This window comes from Pithys albifrons, chromosome 16 (genome assembly GCF_047495875.1).
Source record: "Pithys albifrons albifrons isolate INPA30051 chromosome 16, PitAlb_v1, whole genome shotgun sequence".
In the NCBI taxonomy this organism is placed as follows: Eukaryota; Metazoa; Chordata; class Aves; order Passeriformes; family Thamnophilidae; genus Pithys; species Pithys albifrons.
Window position 1 is genome coordinate 13,667,319 of NC_092473.1, and position 20,112 is coordinate 13,687,430.

General features: G+C 47.1%; 1 protein-coding gene across 2 annotated transcripts in view; it reads right to left on the reverse strand.

Annotated features, from left to right (window-relative positions):
- The window catches only part of RNF216 (ring finger protein 216), an 81,129-nt gene that overhangs the window by 15,832 nt on the left and 45,185 nt on the right, over positions 1-20,112 (reverse strand). The gene's annotated exons all lie outside the window — the stretch shown is intronic.

The window sequence follows — 20,112 nt, forward strand, 5'->3', positions numbered from 1 at the left end:
ATGGGACAGCCAACAGGTTCACTGGTTACATCCCAGAGGAGACTGCAGAGGTGAAAATGTCGTGCTAAAGGACACCAAGTTCATCTGTTTCCTGACCAAAAACCTCCATATAAAGGGAGGTTCCACAGGCAATGGAAACCTTCAGCTGCATCAAACACTCTGCTTCACCAGGAATACAAGAAAATGTACATATACACATATCATGCTTTGCAAAACCTCACAAAATAAAGTTGCAGCAGCTTACATCATTTAACAGCCTAAAAAGGCAGAATACAAACACCTATAAAACAGAGATGAAATATGAACAAATAGTTATGAATTTAAACCAGAATAGCTAAACTGAACTTAAAAAAAGTGACTGAACTCTCTTGTTCTTGCAAACTCTCCAGCAACAAGGTCTAGTCTGGGACTGGTAAAGCTGCATGGAGAGCAGGGTTGCTGTGGAGGGACAACTGGCAAGGGAGCTTGGACCAACACTGGGGACAGAGCTAATTTTTTGGTTGGCTGGCCAAATAAAACATAGTTTTGTTTTGTGTCAAACAAGAAATTTTTCCTTTAATTTGAAGATTAAAGAACATCCAGATCAAACTTGAAAAAAGTACATGTTTCACAATCCAACTATTTTGTGTTCAGGATGGCCGGGGCTCAGGATCTTTGATCCAACTCTCCCCCGGCAGGAAAACCCGTAAGACCGTGCAGCATCCTCCTCCCCCACATACCAAAGAAGGTTCCAGAAGAACTTTGCCCAGCCCTGGTCTCACTATCAGTAAAAGATGACAACTGCAGAGACAGATCTTGTTTGATTGCATTACCTTCATTTTATTTTAATGAAGAAATGGGACGTTCATATGAGACACGATAGAAGAAACTGCTTCAAGACACACGTAGGCAGCAACACTCTTTTGATCGCGAATCAGACAAACAGGATGAAGGCCAAAGCTTCCAAGGAAGCCACCCCAGGAAGGGGGAGTGTGAAATGTGGACTTGTTTGTATCTGTGCTCGCTGGGAGATGCCCAACAGCTCGTGCTTTCATCTGGAGAATGAAAGGCTCCCCGTCCTGGCTGCTGAGCTGGACGTGTTTGCAGACTGAGGGGTAAGGGCTCAGCAAAAGTGGAGCCAAGTGTGTGACTGGGTCCCAAAAGCTCAGCAGAGGATTTTGTGATCACTCATCTTGCAAATGCACCCCTTGGCAGGCAGGCACTGGTTTTAAGGGGCAGTAAATACCTTGGTCCTACTGATCCTCATGAATCATTCATCACGCCCTGTGTTTTCCTGCTAAAGCTGTTAAAACAGGCACCATTTTGTGTGCATTTTTGGCAGCCCACATCTGGCTGTTGGAAGCACAGGAGGAGCAGACTGGGAGCTGTTCACATACCTCGATGAGGACCCACCTTCCCCCTTTATTCCCAACACCTGGCCACATGCCATTCCAAGATAAAAAGTGCCTTACATTGATTTTTTTACGTACAGCAAGAGTTAAGAACAGCCTTTAGAGCCCTGTTACACAGAACTGCTTTCACATGCCAGCAACAGAGATTTAACAGCTTTTTGCCAGGAGGGTTGGCACACTTTCCAGCCAGGAGCCTGCTATTCCCGATTACTTAACTCCAGGAGCCTCCTCTGCTGCCGAATTAGAAATGATGTCCTTCTGAAGCAGATGGTGCCGCTTAGACCTTCATCCCAAGTCATTCCCTTTGCCTTTTGCTCCTGCCTCCAGCCTGGCAGCTACAGGAGAGAGTGCTCTCCCTGGAGCTCAGGCTGCTGTTATTTGCCAAACAGTTGCCTCATGCACTCAGGGAAAGGGATTTCTGTGCAGGCAAGGAGAAAGGGAAGAGGCACGGCCATGTGGATTCCTGGGATGGCACCACAGGAGGTATCCGCCTCTCCAGGCTGTGGCACAGCAGGTCCATCCCAGCTGTGCACATTCCTGGGATCCCTCCCAAGCTGTGTGCACCTCCAGGAGCTGCAAACCCACAGGCAGCTCTGCCTGTGCCAATGCACTCCATGAAGAGGGATGGTCCTGTGGCTTCCCAACTCCCGAGTGTCACCTGGTGCTGCCTCTGATGGAGCCACGTCCTCTCTGGAGCACAGGCAGGGCAATATGGGCCATACAAGTGTCATTAGCAGAACCTGATGCAACTTTTCCTTTTCCCCAAAACAATGGCACATTGCTGGTGGTTACAGGAACTCGTGTTGGACCTCTTTGCACAGAATTGCCCGTGGTTCAGACAATGGCAACTGCTCCAGTGCCATAACTGAGGCTACAGCCCTCACCCAAGAAAAGTGACTTTTTAAAATTTTTACTGAGTTGAATCCAACCCACTTGACTGATGAGGTTTTGCACATCTCACATGAGGACAATTCTGAACAATTGGGTTCAATTTCCACAATGAGTTCTTTTATATTAGAACCAGCTTTTTGTTTGATAATGGAACATACTCTGCCATTACCACATTAATTAACCTAAACACACAATAAAATAGCTGATTTTTTGCAACCAGCCTAGATTATTTCCACGGAAAGAGCAGCACTTGGCACTAAGACTGTCAACAGCAATATCAGGCACCACTTAAACCCACACAAAGAGGGAACAAGTCCTTCCCAGCCCTGAAATCTACTGCAAGTGTAGCAGACAAAAAGCAGGTCAGACCATCAAAATAAAGATCCTTCCCAACTTCTTCAGTACTTGGTCCCTTAGCAAACCCTGTTATACTCATGTAAGTACCTGTGTTTTAGTTTTAACAGTACCTCAGCCAAATACATCATTTCTGGATGGCGTGAATTCCATGTGTTCTCCTGCCTTCCCCCATCCCACTCCCTGCAGGCAGGTACGGCCAGTCCAGCTCCTGCTTTTGGTGCAAGGGGCGGTGTGTTCACAGAAACCTTGGCATTGGAAACGGCTCCAAACCAGGCATGGACACAGGACATGAAGTATTTGCTGCCTGTTACATCTGCCCGAGCTTGGCAGGCAGCCTGGGACAGCCCATGAATGCGCCGGCCGAGGAGGGGAGGATGTGATGGAGAGGGTGTTTAATCGCACCCTGTAATCTCCTCACTGTACATCTGTCGGAGGCACAGGCTCTGCTTCCTCTCCTCGGCCGCCAGGAAGCAGCCAGGATTAACACAAACATGTTTGGGTTCGGCAGGATCCTTTGTTCCCAGGTCAGCAGCTTTCTGTGCTCAGGGCCAGCCTGGCCAAGGGTGGCCACTCAGCTTTTGGCACCACAACCCTTCATGTCCTTTTTAGTTCTCTCAGCATCTGATGGAGGCAGCAGGAAGTGTTTTATGCAAATCTACCACCTTCCTCAGCACTTCCGCTGGTACTTCCAATGGATGCCAGTTTTAAGCCTAGCCTAAACTTCTTTTTTCCATCTATCATCAACTAAAAATAACTCTTTTGGTCCAGCCCACATATCAGGGTGGGGAATAAACTCCCAAACTCGAAGGAATCAACTTCTCCCCGCCAGTCTCCACGTCCTCTTGGCCACAGTCAGGCTGTTGTGTGCACTGCTGGCACTGTAGATGCAGCAGCTTTCCCAACTGCAACCCAAACAAGTGCCACATGGACAAAAACATCAGATGATACGCTCGGATCCCACGGCATTCCCGCGTGTGCCGTGGGAGTTCACAGGGAGCCATTTACTGACTGAGCAGAAGGCAAAGGCGGTGGGGGAAGCTCGACTGCAACAACCACAGGCGACAGACCCGGCTGTCGGCACCGCCCTCCGCTCCAGGGGCGGCTCTGAGCCAGGGCCAGCGCTTCCCTCGGCTCTCCATATGCTGGGGAATTAAATCCTTGTGCTGCTGTGACTCCCTGCAGACCGCAGGAAGGGCGAGGGGCAGTCCCAGCCGACTGCACACACAGGGATGGATGCTGGGAGGGAGGTGAGACACCCCGTGATTGATTCTCTGCTTCCTCCTGCTCTCGGACACACAATAGCACAGGCCAACCTCAAACAGGCTGAGTTTTACCCAAAAGCAGATGTGAATGCAAGTGTCTTAGAATAGCACCTCAAGGCCAGTCCGTACTGCACTGGTTTAATTAAAGAGCTGCAATTCCCAACCAGATGAGTTAATGGGAAAACCAAGAGCCACACAGCCTTCCTCCCCACAGAGTCTCGCTGTCCACAAAGCTGCACAGACCTTAAACTAAAAATGGATGCAAAAGTAGCTAAATGAAAACAACCTTTAAGCATGGATAAGCTCTCATGAACACACTCCTTCAGGGCTGTTTCTGGGATTTCCTACATGTTAAGCCGGGATCAAGAGTCTGTAATCCAGACCAAGGCAATCCGTTGGGGTGAGAGACCCCTGTTTAGGGATGTACAAACACCCAGCACAGGGCGGTGTGACCCCAACTCCCCTGCCCAGCACAGAGAGAGCTCCTTCCAGCACCACCTCCTGTGGGAATATCCAGTCCCAGAGCTGCTGGCAGGTACCAAGCCCAAACACACAAAATCCAGGGACTGTGGAGAAACAAACGCTGTGCCTTGGAGGGGTGAGGAGGAAGGGGCTGGAGGGGGTGGGTTTGCTGCTCCCCCTGGGCACTGGGCAGGGTCCCCAGCACGGCTGTTCCCCGGGCAGCGCTGCCGCTCAGCGGCGGCCGCTCACACCACAGGGATGGGGAGGAGAGGGAGGAGGAGCAGGAGCAGAAGCAGAAGGAAGCCAAGAGAAACCCAGGAAAAAACTGAGCTTTCCTCTCCCAAGCACGGCCACGGTTTGTTCTGCGAGGGGAGAGATTACAGGGAGAAATAAAGCAGAGGCACAAGCCTGGACAAGGCTGTGAGAAGGTGTAAAAACAGGGACCTAAGAGTGACTGAGAGTTAAAAGCTTGATAAAGAAAATATGCATTTATATCTACCAGGAACCACAGAATAGAATCATTAAGGTTGGAAAAGATCTCCAAGATCATCAAGTCCAACCTTTAAAAAGCTCTAACCAAGCTTCTATAAGCCATATATTAAAATCCATTACCAAAAAATTATGACCCCAAGCAGTGCCTCCTGTTTTGCCTGCTCATTATTAAATTGAGCACATTGTACTCCCTCCCCATCTCTAAGACATGGGAGATACTCAGTGCCCTTTTCCATTCAGAAATGTGCTGGCAGGCTGGTTGCCACAAAGTTTTGGATCATTTGTTAGAACAAAGAATCAGAAACATGTGGTAACTCTCACCTCTTGCCTAAGTCAATAGGACTATCTTATATCTGTAATTAAGAAGTTCCTGAAACACACAGACCAAACCAAAGTCATGTTTTCCCCTCTCCAGAGCTTGACTTTAAAAGGCCAGGTCAGCTGCTGGTTTGGGTGAAGTGGTTAGAGATCTATGGAGCAAAAATAGCTGCAAGAATCAGCATCATTGTGACCCTGTGGCTGGTCAGAGGCTCGTTCATCTCACACTCAAGAGTAATAAACATCTCTTTCACTGAGAAAGATCATAATTTAATTTGAACTTGTTTTTTCATTACTTGGGTTGTTTATAAAGAAGTATGTTTGTTTCAAAGCCACTTTCTCTCAAGCTCCAAGGGAGTGAAGAATACACCAAAAGGTGTTTGCATCACACATCCACTGCACCAGGATCCCTTCTCCTGAGCTGAGGAATGGGTGTTTCTCACAAGGATAAGCTCTCCCCCCAAAATTATGTTTTTTCAGAAGCTGGTGCCCTGCCCTGAGCAGGCTGGTATCACACACAGCAACTCTCCAGCTCAGCACACCTGGAAGTTTGGATACGGCCAGGGTGGATCGGGTTTGTGACCTACTCAGAGGTGGTGACCCACCAACCCGAGCCCACCTGCAGTGCAAGTAGGAAACCACTGCTTGGCCACTTTATAAAGGCAGGTTAAATCTAGCCTGGGACCTCACACTGGAGATGTTGGCTACATCACTATACCTGAGGTCATATCGCTCCTCCCCAGGGAAAAAGTTAAGAGCAACTCAGCACACGCTACTGGAAACACATCTGTAGCTGTCAAGCACAGCTTTGAGATCTGTTGGACTGATTACAGATAACAGTGATTGCCTTCCCAGCCAAGGTAAATAATTAAATACCAGCAGAGGAGTTCAAAGCCTCAGCAGCTGCCCCTCCTGCTCTCCCCCAGTGCAGATTCCCAGACCCCATTCAGCAGAGATCCAGGAGGTTATCCAGGTAATCCTCTGCACAATCTCACACAAAAAGGAGATGCTGCTTCCAAGAGCTACAACTTTAAATGATGAAATGTAGCAGGGCTAAGTAACTGTGGAGTTGGTGGAAACAATAGAGACCTTGGGAGAAGAACAGATAGAGATTTCAAGGCAACCGGTTTGATTTTTAAAGGATAACTCCTGGAGGAAGGTCACTCCAGGTGTTGCACCAAAGGAAGGTCCAGGCTAACAAAAGCAAGGTATCTTATTTGCAGGGGTACCTGCTAACGATGCATTGTGAGACTGAGAGAAGGAACAATTACCGAAGTTAATTTTGAAACTTCCCTCTTGCACCACTACTGATAAACAAATCTCCCCATGGCCCCAGCCCAGACACAAATCCCCACCCAGGGTTTTGGGTGGCAGGAAATGGAGAGAGCCTCCTTCAGGTCTGTCCTCTTTTCGTGGTCCTCTCTCCCAGATTTTGTTGTATTACAAAAGGCTCAGCACAAGGAGCTCTAGGACAGCTGTCCTCTCCTCCATCAACAGTTGTGTGGAGACCCAGGTTTATGTAACACACCTACAACCACTTTTAAGGACTCTGCAATATGGAAAATTTGATGGTAATTTAGCAGAATTAACACACTTCACTTTCAATTTAGAGCCTCTTTAACTGTGCTCTCTACCTACAGAAGTTCACACTCCGGGGCATCACAACACCAGCCAAGGGATGGGGAAAGGTGAACTCAACAGAGCAAAGCTGGTAAATAGTTTTGGTCTACGTACAAATCCACTCTCAGAAATTGGGCAAGCACAGCTTGCTTTGCCAAGGAAATTAAAGACAAGCAAGGGGTAAACCCCACTCTAAGGTGTTGCTAACTTTAAGCTGCCCAGAGTAAACAAAATAAGTAAAAAAAACATGTTGGGGAATGAGCAAGGATCCAGAAAATAGAAGGCAAACTGGTATCTGGCCTCCTTCAAAGCTCAACATTCAGATGATTTATTGTTTTAATGACTGTGTGGTACAGAGTTACCTCTTACCTGCTGCTCCCCACAAGAGCTCTGTGTGGACAGGACAGATTTGGACCCCGAGCTGAGCCACAGAGTAGCCAGTCCTGCAACTTTGGTATTTATAGTGACAGTATTTACAGCAGAGCAATGAGAACAGCCCTGTGAACTGGTAACCTCCATCTTCCACGTTCCCCAGCGTGACACTGAGTCATCTGCAGCTCATTTGCCACGCTAAAATAAGGTCGTGGTGAAACCAGAGCCTGTGGCCCGTCCAGCAGCTGCTGAAACTTCTACAAAGGCAAAACTATCGAAAAGTACAGTGTGATGGAAGAGCTCACCCCAAAGGTCCACTGCAGACATGCAATGGATTTCCTCCTGCACCTCAAAAACTGTTCAGATGCCTGTTCAAAATAGCGACAACAATAATAGTAACAATAAAAGATACCAAGCACATGAGTATACACCAAAATAAAGTGCTGAAAAGTAATCAGGGAAATAGAGGTGCTGGCAACTCACTGATTCCTCTTTCAGAGCCCCCAGAAGATGTTTCCATTCTCTCCAGTACCTAAAGCACCATCAGCTGGGCCTGGGTTTCTATTTGGTGCAGAAGTGGCAAAATACAATAGCAAAACTGCAATTTGTGGGTGGTTTTTCAATCCCTGCTAAGGCTGTTTGGCCCTGCATGATCCCTTGTGCCTTCCCAAGGCTGCAGGGAGCAAAGGGATACTGGGAAGGACCCACCAGCCCTGGCAAGGGACAGAGGGGATACAGAGATCCCAGACCATTGAGCAAAGTGCCTGTTGACACCCAGCCCAGCCTAATCTTGGCCAAAGCTGATCAGCTGCCTTAACTCCTGCAGGAGGACAGGCAGGTTAATTCAGCAGCACTGCAGTGTCCTGCCAAATGAGGTAATTCTGGGCACATTGGTCTTCTAAGTTGAAAAATTGCTTAATTTGTAATTTAATTTTCAGTTAAGTCACATAATCACTTTCAAGTCATTTTTTTTAAAAGCCACAGAAAAACATGGGGCTTGGAAACACTTTGGAATAAGAGAAAAACTACCTTAGATCTGCAGACTTTGAAGCTAAGCTGAGTTACCAAGCCCAAAGGGAGTCTCTCCACCTGCACCAGCTCTGACCAGCAGCTGGTAATGCAGCAAGACAAGCTCCCTTCCACACAGACCGGGCAAGAGGCAGCAGAAATGAGACCAAACCCAAGGCCTGCAGCACTTGTGAGGTCCCAGTGCTGTGCAGAGAGGCCTCCACAGCAGGAGCGAGACGGGAAGAGCTGCAACCCCGGCCTTGTGAAATCCCAGAGTGAACAGTTCCCCTTCTGTTACACACACAAACACCCAGCACAAAGCCTGGTTCCCCTCTCCCCACGCTCCTGCTTCACACAGCTTTAATTAAGCACATTGTTCAAGTCATGGCACGACTTGTCTGTGAGCCAGAGATATTTCAAGCCTGTCATCTGTAAAAGCAGAAAAAACCCTCCAAAACCCCCCAGAAAGCACGAGCCACGTCATCTCCAGGGATCTGTTTGAGATCCAGTGGTCACTCCCAAGTAGCAACAATCATTTCTGCCATGACCAAACCACAACAGCAAAACAGACCAGAATATTTCATGTATCACTGACATCAATTCAGCTTTGAGGGGAGAATCCTGGCTGGTTCAGAAGGAAAGCCATCCTAACACCCCAGGCCACCAAGGAATGCAGCTCCTGTTGCAGATCAGATGTTCACTGGTCACCTTTACTGCACACACTCCCTCCTCCTATGCTCATACAATAAGAAAGAACAAGAACTGCAAGTATGAAGCACTTTGGTATGGCTGGATGCTGGTAAGGATTAACAGTGGTGTTTTGGGATTACCTTATCCAAAGGATGGATTATTAAATGATGCTGTACATGCTCCAAAAGGATTGGGTATGACACCCTCAGAGGAGTGAGCCACGGAGAGAAATGCAGAGTGTGGGACACTAAAAGATTGAATCAACTGTTTTGGCAGCACAAGTGAGATATTTAGAAATAGTCTGGTTTGGGCCATTTCCCCAGCCCCAGAGAGACTTCCAGATCCTGTTCCCATTTTCCCAGGATGTCTATTGTAAAGACAAGGAGAGGAAGGAAAAAATAAAATAGTGTGATCACAAACACAACCATCATTAAAACAGAGTTGAAGAATATGCGGATGCTCCTGAAAACCACTTCCAAAGTGCTTCCCCAGAACGTGGGGAAGTGTTTGGCTCCTACTGACCACTGGGTAACCCCAGGGAAGAGACTTTCCATGTCAGCAAACCCCACTGCCTTTCCCACAGCCAAACCCAAGCAATGGAAACACCTTTATCTGGAAGAGAAGTCCCAACTGCACACCTGCAACCAGACACGGCGATCCAGGAAGGGGTGGCTGGAACGAAACAGTCCCAGGAACTTCACGACAGACTCTCCTAACCAGTTACTCTTTTTTCCCCTCTTAACTTCAGAACTCAAGTGCCACATAAGAACCAAAACTCAAGTGTTGGCCAACAGGTTTTGCAGGGAAGAAACATGAGCTGTATCACTTAAAAATCGAGCAGTAAACCGAGTGCCAAACGAGCCATTTGCATTAACCTTGTGAAAGAGGAGATGAAAGCACTTGTAGTAAGAAACAGGAGATTGATTTTATTAGAAAAATACTTTTAAGGTTCAAATTCATCAAACTATTTGCAGTCAGGGATGATTTGTAAAAGACATTATTGGCTGACAAAGCCAGCTTTTGGCTTCCCAACACCATCAGCAAGTACCACCCAGAGGGACATTACCTGTTCTCAGCTAATGAGTGACACCAGTGCCAAGTGCCAGGCACAGAGACCACATTAATGCTGTAGAAAATGGCTCTTTAGGGTCCAGGAAAAAAACTATTCCCAGACATCTGTAGCAGGCCAAGGCAATTTGCTTGGTGTAAAAGACTGAAGGTGACTGTAGAAAAGAAGAGAGCATTGTCTTCCTGTGCTTATCTAGACTCAATCAGAGCTATCTAGACTCAATCAGACTCCAAAAATGGAAAACCGCCCTGGGTTTGAACCAGATAAACTTCTCCCCATGAAATTAAGGGCAGTCACAAATCCTGATTGCTGTCTTAAGCAACAAAACCAAAAATCCACGGCACCCCTCAAACAAACCAACCCAGCACCTCCGGGTAGATGTTGTAACTTGGTTTATTTTAGCCTCGAATTTACTGTGTTGCAAATCCCATCCCCACCCACTGGGAGCTGGTTGGACCAGCCCCTTCCTCCTGCCCCACTTCTCTCTTCCACTTCTGACCCAGGATTTTATTGCAAAGGGAAACCAGAGATGTTGGCCATAAAAGGGAAAGACCCATCTGTCACAATTCTGCGGAGGGGAGTCAACAAGAAAGAACTTCAGGACTTCCTTAAAACTCCGGAAACACCCGAGGCCACCGCGGTCCCCCCTTATAAGGATTAAAGGGTTCTTCTCCCGCTTCCCTCAGGGAGAAGCACGTGGGCATCCACACCAGACAGGGGGGAGCACAGATGGCTCATTTTGAAGGAAGACAGAAGGAGGGGGAGACAAAAAGAGATGGCAGCAAAGGGGCAGAGCTGGGCAGTGTTCAGGGAGCTCTGCCCGGGCTCCTGTAGACGCACAATGTACCCTTTTCCTCGGTGACCCAACATGCTCCTTTCCACACAACCCTAATTACACATCTGCTGGAAAACAATGCTTAACAAGCTGAAAATTTCATTTACATCAGGAATGCATTTGGCCTTTTAGTTATGGCATGTTTACGTTTGCTTAACAAACCCCTGAGTTTCTTCCATCAGATATTATTTGGAATTGCTGACCTCAAATGCAGACGTGCTCAATCCAACAATAAAAGGAGTCAGAAGTTATAAAATCAGGAACATTAACTTTGCCTTTTTTTTTCTTTATTGAAAAAGTATTCTCTTTCCTTTACAACCACATCCATGCTTAAACCCACTTACAAAAAGAGGAAGATGAGATGACCCTGCACTGAAAATCACCCACTGGCTGCCACCAGCACACTGCCCCTCACATTTCAGATGCACCAACAGCAGAAGCTGACAGGACAATTTCACTTTTGTTTCACTTTCAGAATCACAGAACAATGCAGCAGTACTGGGTGGAAACTCCAAAACTGATTATGAGTCCAGAAGTAAAAGTTAATGCTGTTTGTCAGGACTCATGAGGGCAGATGATGTCAGCACAGTGGTGACCGGAGAGAAAAGTCAGTGTGATGCTCACAGGGCACATTGAGATCCCAAGACATTATTTATTGTAGCTTTTTTATGGGGGTTTCTACTCCTGAGGAAACTTTATAGTTGGAGCTTTATCATTTTAAAGAAAGTCAAGGAGTCGCTGCTTTGCACTTGCAGTGGTTCCAACTTCCTTCCTGTGGTTCCCACCTGCATGACTGGTGCATCTCCCCAGCACCAGTAACAGTCTCTCAAACCAGAAGAGTTCCAGCAAGAAGTAAAACCAAACAACACCAAAGATCTGGCTCCTTGCCCTTTATCCCGAAGGAAACACTGCTCTGTCCCACACCAGACCTTAGGACAAGCTGCTTCACTCTGGGCACCTCCCAGAAGTTTCCCACTGATCTCCAGGCAAAGCCTCACCAGCAGAGCACCCAAAACCACTTCCAGTACTTATTGTGAATTTCATTTATCCACGTTCAGCTGCATAAGCTCAGCCTCTGGTAACACACACTACCAACAAGTCCCTTTGTGGGTTTGGTGTGGTGGGTTAGATGCTCCTCAGCAGCCACAGTGAGAAACTACTGAGACCCTCAACCCTCTCCCCCCTTTTTTAATATATAAACACTACTGCTTGACTTCCCAGGAGCACAGAGAGGACATGCTATAACACAACCCACAAAAACCTCAGTTTGGTTTTGGCCACCAATCTAGAGCCTCTCCCTTGGAAGAGCAGCTTTCCAGAACTGTGAAAATCACCCTATCTTACAGCAGGGTCTCTTTACAGGACAGGAAAAACTCCCCCTCCCCAAGACACTGTAAACCACCAAATCAAACACAGCTCACACAGGCTGCAAGGTTTGAGTGTATTATTTGAAATATACTCTTATCAAATCAGATCTTTACTTCCTACTGTTTGGCTGGTTGTGGGTCCCACTGCTAAACCTGATGCTGATGTTCTCTTGCCAGCAAGCCAGTGGCCTGTGTTACTTATCCCAACAACTCCCAGTGACAGTTTATTTTACAAGGCAAGATCCTCAGTTTCTTACTCAGAGGAAAAAAGAAAAAGTACAAAAGAACAGGTATGACACCTAATCTTACTGTTTTCGAATGCAAAACCCCACAAGTCCTTTTTGACACGAGGCTCCTAAAAATAATACATCCTGAAAAAGTCCTGTTATTTTTATACAGTCACAAGAATCACTGGATTGCTTCTAATTATCCCATCCTTCCTTGGAATGTCTATTTGTGTGCAACGAGACACAACTGGTGGAATCATAACACATCTTGAATTACAGGCAACTGGGTAAGTTTAGTATCTCCTTGTGAACACTTTTGAGAGAATGACAGTTAAAAAAGGCCCATTTTGCTGTGGTCTTTGGAGTCTGTGTTAAAGAGGTGCCAGATCTAAGTAGAAACAGATCCTACACGAGCCATGACTGAAAACAAATCCAGTCTCTAACACAGATTCACAGTAGGATTAGAAACATTCCACCTAAACAGGATCAGCAGGGAGATTCCTAAAAAGCCCTTACAGCAGGACTAGTCCATTGGACTTCACTGTTTTCCCTGCAAATACATCCTTACTGCCTCTGGCTTCCAGGGGACAGTGACCTCTCCAGACTGGTAATGCAGAGGAACCTGCTTGGGGCACAGCAGAAATATAAACAGTTATCCATCCTGACTGGCAGCTGGTTCTCCCCTGGCAACCAGGCCATCAGTGCCCAGTCCCTGTGTCTCCCATGGTGCAGTCAGCACTCAGCTATTAGTGGCACTCATTATTGCATGTCTAAATATTTGCATGGCAAACTTGCTGGACACTTACTCATGTCAGGCCTGGCTCCTGCCTGATCTTAATCAGCAGCCCCAGGGGGAGAACATTCCCAGAATTAGCACCTACAGCCCCATGTTCTTCTAAGCAGGCTGCACCTTGTAAAGCTGGAACTCAAACTATCTTTCTGCAGTTATCTTACACTATTTTTCCTCTTTTGATAACATGATGCTTCTATCTGAAGAGTCGTCCATTGCAATGGGTATTGTCATGGCAACACACCTCCCTCTCTCCCCTGCCCAAACCCATGCCCAGCCTCATTGTGTTCATTACTAGACGGGCACACAGCACCCTGCATACAGATGAACCCCTTTTATCATGGTCTCAGGGCTCCTCTCCCTGCAGTTTCACTCACACAGCTCCTGCTATAGGGTTATGGCTGCAACAGGAAAAGGGAAAAAGTCTTACTAAGTAAAATTTCCTCTGTTCAAAGAAATAAGCTTTATTAAAGGCATTTTTGTAGTGTCCACATTTTTGTTGCACTGATTAAAATGAAAAGAACAGGTTCATAACCAGTCAGAGCAGTGCAGTAAAAAAATAGTAATATTTACAGCAGGTATAAGAGGATTTTGCTAAGGCAGCTTGGACATGCTGATAAAGAAAAAGGGGAAGATCTCTCCACAAAGGATCACACTCAAGAACAGGGCTCTGGAGCCCTCTTATGGCAGCTTGCACTCAGCTTCCTTGGAGCAGAATTCCGTGTATTCCTCACAGCGTTATCTCAGTGTAGACAAGGATGAAATGCCATTGAGACTGGGTGGGAAAGGACATGATCCATCTGGGACTAAGCTTTGATGACAAGGGTGTAAACCCCACACTTCCAGCTCCTTGAGTGGTCCTGCTGAGTGTGCAAGGACTGGACAACCCCATGTTCAAAGGGGGACAGAAGGCACTGAGACCAACAACCTTCCCTGGAGCTAAAGTGCTGCTTCAGCAATAGAAACACCTGAGGGGAGCCAAGGAAATTACCAAATCCACTGCTCCAGTGCCAGCAACTGCTCCACAGGGATGTCAGGCTGCCCAGTGCCATGCTGGAAGGCCAGACTGGTTTCACACCAACCCTTTCTTTACTTCTCCAGGCCAATAAATTCTGACAGAGCTGTTCAGTTCTGGACAGGTCCAGAACCTCTGTCCAGCAGCCACTCAGGGAGCAGGGTGCTTGCCTTCAGCAGGGAAAGCACAGCTGCTGGGCTCTGAAGGGGTTACAGAGATTCAACAGCAGGGAAATATTTATGGAGAAAAGATGCTGAGCTGTGCATGTTTCCCAGGATGGAGATGGTTTTAATTTACCTCTTGCAAAGGCTGTGATTATTTGCTGCTGGTTTTTGTTGAAAGCAACTATTCGAGGCTCAGCTACTCCCTCTGGTGTCGCAGCTCTGCAGCTGAGCCAGAACAAAACACCCCCCAAACCCACACAGACTACAAGGAATCCTGCTTTTTTTTTCCCCTCTGGAAAAGAGGAAGCAATATTTTTAAGCATTAGTGATTACCATGGCGTGCCAGGCACAAAGCCTTCTTTGACTACAGCATGCTAAGGACAGCAAAGATATCTCCTAGAGTTTACAGCTCTAGACAGAAAATTTCCTTCTCTTTTCCAGCTTTCCCCTTTGGAGACTGGTCTGACTTTAGCTGAACTGCAGCATCCATCACACTCTCCACTAGATTTTCCTTCACAGCAGCCCCCCAGGTGCATGGTTCTGGTCAGGATTGATATGCCTCTATTAAAATCTTAGTTTTGATATTTTTATGAGAAATTTTAAAACTAGGAAAATATCCTCACTATTACTAGACTGGAGTCAGGCACCCAATTCTCCTGGCACTGGCTGTGCCTCATCAACCCTCTCACATCACTCCATAACTGCAGAAATCTGCACAGCCCCACAGACAAAAGGAACCAGACTTCACCATGGTTAAAACTATCACCTCCCAACCAGTGCAGCCTCCCCAGGCATTTCCCAGATGCCACCTTGCTGCATGGCATGGCTCTTCTGCTTTCTTCTTCAAGCCTCAAGCTGCTCTACCTCTGCTTTGTCTGTGTTTCTTCTCCTGTCTCTCACTACTGAGCTGCCTGTGATGCTGATACAGCACTGAGGGCAACCAAGACACAGGTCCTTGTCCTCCCCTTTTCATCTCTGGCTGCTCCTCTCCCCACTCCATCTGGGGGATGCCCCTGCATCCCTCCCTGTACCAACATCCCCAGCTCAGCAGCAGCTTATCCAGCTTGGCAGAATCCCTCCTCAGCCACGTGAGTGAGGTTTCCAAGCTCTGCTCATAAAGCAACTACCCCACCCACTTCACATTCTCCGATTAATACATACCTTGAAAGGAACCATAAATATTGGCCTGGATTTTCTGTTAATCTTGCTCTGACAGAGCTATTAGGATTACTGGAGTGTGGGTTGATAAGCAATGGGGGGAGTGCTGGAGCGTTTTGGGAGATGACAGTAACACCTCACTGTATTTCACTGATGTGGATGCCTCGGTGACCTGCACTAATCCACTTGGAAATTACTATGAGAGAACAAAGAGTCTTAAAATACAAAGCAGGAGGTGGAGTGCTGCAAAGAGAAGTTTATTTCAAGACAAGCCTTTCCAAATATATGCATAAACATCTGTGTCCAACACTAAGTGGAGAGCCACAAACAGAAATGAGCAGAGAATAATCCACAGCAGACCTCCCTGCACACCCACATCCATGTGAAGGAGGATTTCTCCAGCAGGAGAAATCCAGGAGCCCCAGTTTACAGCATGACCTTTCTCTCAGTATGCTTGGAGAGAAATAACTACCCTCAGCCTGAACACTTAACAAACCACTGTGCCAAAACAAAGCCTGTTTTGCAGAGTTCAGGCCAAAAGCAGTTTTGGATGCAGGGATGACCTACAGCCCTTTCCACACAGACCTCTTTCTCTTGAATATCAAAATGGTGCTTAAGTTTCTCCACCAGCATAATTGGTGTGACCCAGTGTGGCATCACTACAAGTCCCCCCAGCCCTGTGTTGTTTGAAGGGCACTCAGGAAGCACTTTATGGACAGGCAGGAATGCTGCTGCTCTCTGGGCCAGGGACAGTCTGCCCCATCAGTGGTGCTTTGCCTGACAGCTCTCTAAATTCCTCCTCTTTAAGGTTGCACTGTGGCCTTTGAATCACACACATTCTGAGGCTGTCTCTCCCCTGGCAGTGCTAATTAACACGCCACAGGATCCTCAGGAGGGTGTTACCTACTGAATCCAGGCTCCCACTGCCTGCAGTCCTCCAGCTCTGTGGCTGTCAGCCAGCCATGTCTGTTCACACCTAGGCTGGCTTAGCCTGGCCAGTCTAGCTGGAGCACAGCTTGAAATCCTGGGGCTACAGAGAGTGATCATGTTACATCAATAGACTTCAACCCAGAATGAGCCAAAAGTGACCATTAAAAAGGGTTTCCTAAAAACATCTCTTCCCTCTATCAAAAATTCTGTTTATAACTAAGTATAAAGTCCCCCCTTCCCTCTTTTCAATCAAGATATCCAGCTTGGTCCAAAAGCTCCAAGATGACTCAAAGCACGGGTTTTCAGCCAGCTCTGCCTTTTAGACTTTTAATACTAACTTATCATTATCTGTTACATTTAAAACATTACACACATCTCTGGAGGTGTACCCTGACAGACTCATCAAGTGATCTCATAACATTTCTCCTTAAAGACTTAGCTTTAACATCTTACTGTAAGGCAGATTTCTAGACTGCAGAGAATGATTTCAAACTTTTCTAAGGGTCTTCTGGCTTTCTGTCAATCTTGACTAAGAATCAGAACACTTGGTGTCACTAATGCCATAATATGAAGAATATATGACCTTTCTCCAACTCTACGTGCCCAACATGCAAGTCCAAGGACTACAACAGCTTTCCTAGTAATTGGCATTGCTTGCTTTCACTTTTCCACAGTGATGTGAGGCACTTCAGAGGAACTAGCCCATCCAAATTTTTGGGACAGCATGTCATCAGACCCACAGACAGCAGTGAGAAGGTTCGCCGATACTGCAGAGAGGCACTCCCAGCAGAAAGCAATCTGGAATAACACATGCAAACAGATCACGGGGATTTTGCCTCTTCCTGAGAAGCAGCTGTAATGATTCCATGTGGGAGACAAGTCAGAGGACTGTCAGAGGGCCTTGCTCTGTTTTGGTGTGGCTGTGCAGTTGCACAACTCATTACACACAACAACAGCTCACCCAATGCATTGAGTAAATGCCTCTCAGTTTTACACAGCCAGATCAGCCAGGCCAGCCTTTCCCCCACACCCTGCAGCTCCCCAAGTGCCTCTGGGCTCCTCAGGGTCGGGGCTGTTTACCCAGTCTCACAGGCAATGAAAAGATTGAAGAACAGGCACACAGGAGAGTGTGTATGTGCAGGCACACACACAGCACCCACACCAATGGCAACACTCACTTTTGCAGATACTTTCTGGGCACTGGTGATGACAGATCTTCAATTTCTTTCAAAAAAAAGCTGAAGAATAATCCCTGATTTCAGAATAATCATTGATCGCTGTCTTAGCCATGGCAACTTGCCACCTCTAAACGGATGCAGGCGAAGCACAACATGTCTCTTATTCAGCAGCTACTTCATTCCCATTTACTTTCAGAGCTCACAGGAGGGAACAGAAAAGCCAACAGCTACAGCTAATGCTCAGCAGCTCTCTCCTGATCAGGCCATCACATTCCTCACCCCACTCTGCTCACAGCTGGACGGTGAGGCTGCCCCTCGCAGCGACAGAGATTGGAGCTGCCCCACACGCACCCGGCACAGCCATCGCCCCCCAGGCATCTCCCTCTGCCTCAAGACACCCACGCTGGGACTGAGATAAATTGGCATGTGTGCTGCAGAGTCAGTTATCTCCTAATGGAGGTAAAGCACAAGGGAAGTAATTGCAACACGTGATGGTTCAAGCTGCAGAGAAGGAACCTGATCCGTGTGTTTGGTGAGTGCTCAGGGCCTCTACCTGGTCCTCAGAGGGTCAACCACATTTCTCCATATTTGTACACCTTGAGTTCACCACAGCACTTGGATCAGGAGGAACAAATGTATCATTGAATGGTTGGGGGACTGGAAGGGACTTTAAAGCTCACCCAGTCCCAACCCCTGCCATGGGCAGGGATGTCTTTCACTATCCCAGGTTGCTCCAAGCTCCATCCAACCTTGGACACTTCCAGGGATGGGGCAGCCACAGCTTCACTGGACAAATATAGTTATACACAAGGCACTGCCTTTTGAAAGAGCAGTGCTTGTTTTTTCAGATTGGGGTCAGACTGGACTAGGTAAAGGGTACTTTGCTTTTAGAGACCAGCTGTGTTAAGTCTCCTGTGCAAAACACGGTTTAGTCTGGCAGATGGAGATGCTAAGCAAAACTCATTAATCTGTTAGCACTTTCACCCACCCACCAAAATCCCAGTGGTCTGAAGTCATGGTTTTCTGACACAAATCTAGAAATCTATAGCTCGTACAACAGCTGCAAGCAGAATAAAGTTCCAAGAAGAAAAAAAAGGTTTCCTTTAATTGCATGGGTAAGTCAGAATTATTCAAGACAGGGATCTCAGTAAGCAAAATTTGTGTCTGAAAGTATCTGCATGTGTGTTTCTGGTAAAAACTAGAAAAGCCACCTAATGACTCCTGTAAAGTGCCTGTTCTTCACACCTGAGACACACGACAAAGGGTTAAGGCCACATGGCAACAAAACCCTCCAAAAAAGAAGTTTTATTAAAAAACACCCCAGCTTTCACCTGCAGACAGAACAGCTACAAAAGCAACTCTTGTTCACATAACCTCATCTCACTGTCCTCTACTCCAGACACAGAACAACAAAGACCAAGCCTGTAAACAACAACTAGAAAGTCTAGAAGCTGGTGAGGTGTGCTCAGTGCTGGCTGGTGCTGAGCCTCTCTCCATATCTAGAAAGGTTCATTCTGGGAGGCCAAGAAAACTAAATATAGTAGCAGGCTACCAGCAAACACAGAACCTGGCACAGCTTCCAGCTACCTGAAAAATCCATCCCTCTCCCTGCAGCCCACTCCGATGGCTGCGATCCTTTCCCTTGTTTGGGGAGAACGTGCCGTAAGGAGGGTTTGCTTACAGGGCTAATTGCACACACAAACTTAGGGATGGAGGCAATGCAGTAACAGCTCGGATATGCCTCGCTCAGGGGATCATCTGGCTCTTTCAGACTGGGTTTTTCATTAAGCCTGACATCCTCTCACAGATAGGAGGAAGCATCCTCACCTCATGTGGCAGGAGCCAAGGCCTCGTACAGCAACCCCTCTCCAAGAGCATCTGCTTTGTTTTAACCTCTGCCCTTTAAGGAGGACACAGAAATGAAAAAAACCCCAAACCCTTCAAGCTGCAGACTGGCTTTGTTGGTGTGTATGAGGCTGGATGTCGTGGTGAGGCTTTTAAATCAGAAAAGGCCTCAGGGAGAGCTGCTCACCTCTTGGCTTCTGAATGGCATCTCTGCCATGAACAGCCCATGGATGTTGCATTTCAAGCTGCAACCCTGAAGACAGACCCCAATTTCGACTGGGTTTTGAGATTTAGCTTAAAGGCATGCATGCCCCCAACACAAAAAAGGAGGTCAAAGAAGCTTCTTTTGGAGAAATAAATAGAGCAATAAAGCATTCTTTCAGATTGGCTTCACAGAGGATAAATCACTGAGCAAATACAGCCATCTTATCTCATTGGCAAATGGCACGTTACAGCATCCAGCTTTACAGGAAATGTGCTGCTTGGTCAGAGAGCAAACTGACTTCTCATTGTCCAGAAAAATGCTGCTCTTTACTTTTTACAGGACTAGTTTGTTTTTTAAAAAAAAACACCCCATGATCTCTAAGTAGTGCCAAGCCTGCTTTGCCTCCTGCCTCCCAACGCTGTCCTGGATGCCTCAGGACTTCCTGGCAACCTCACAGCAGAAACAT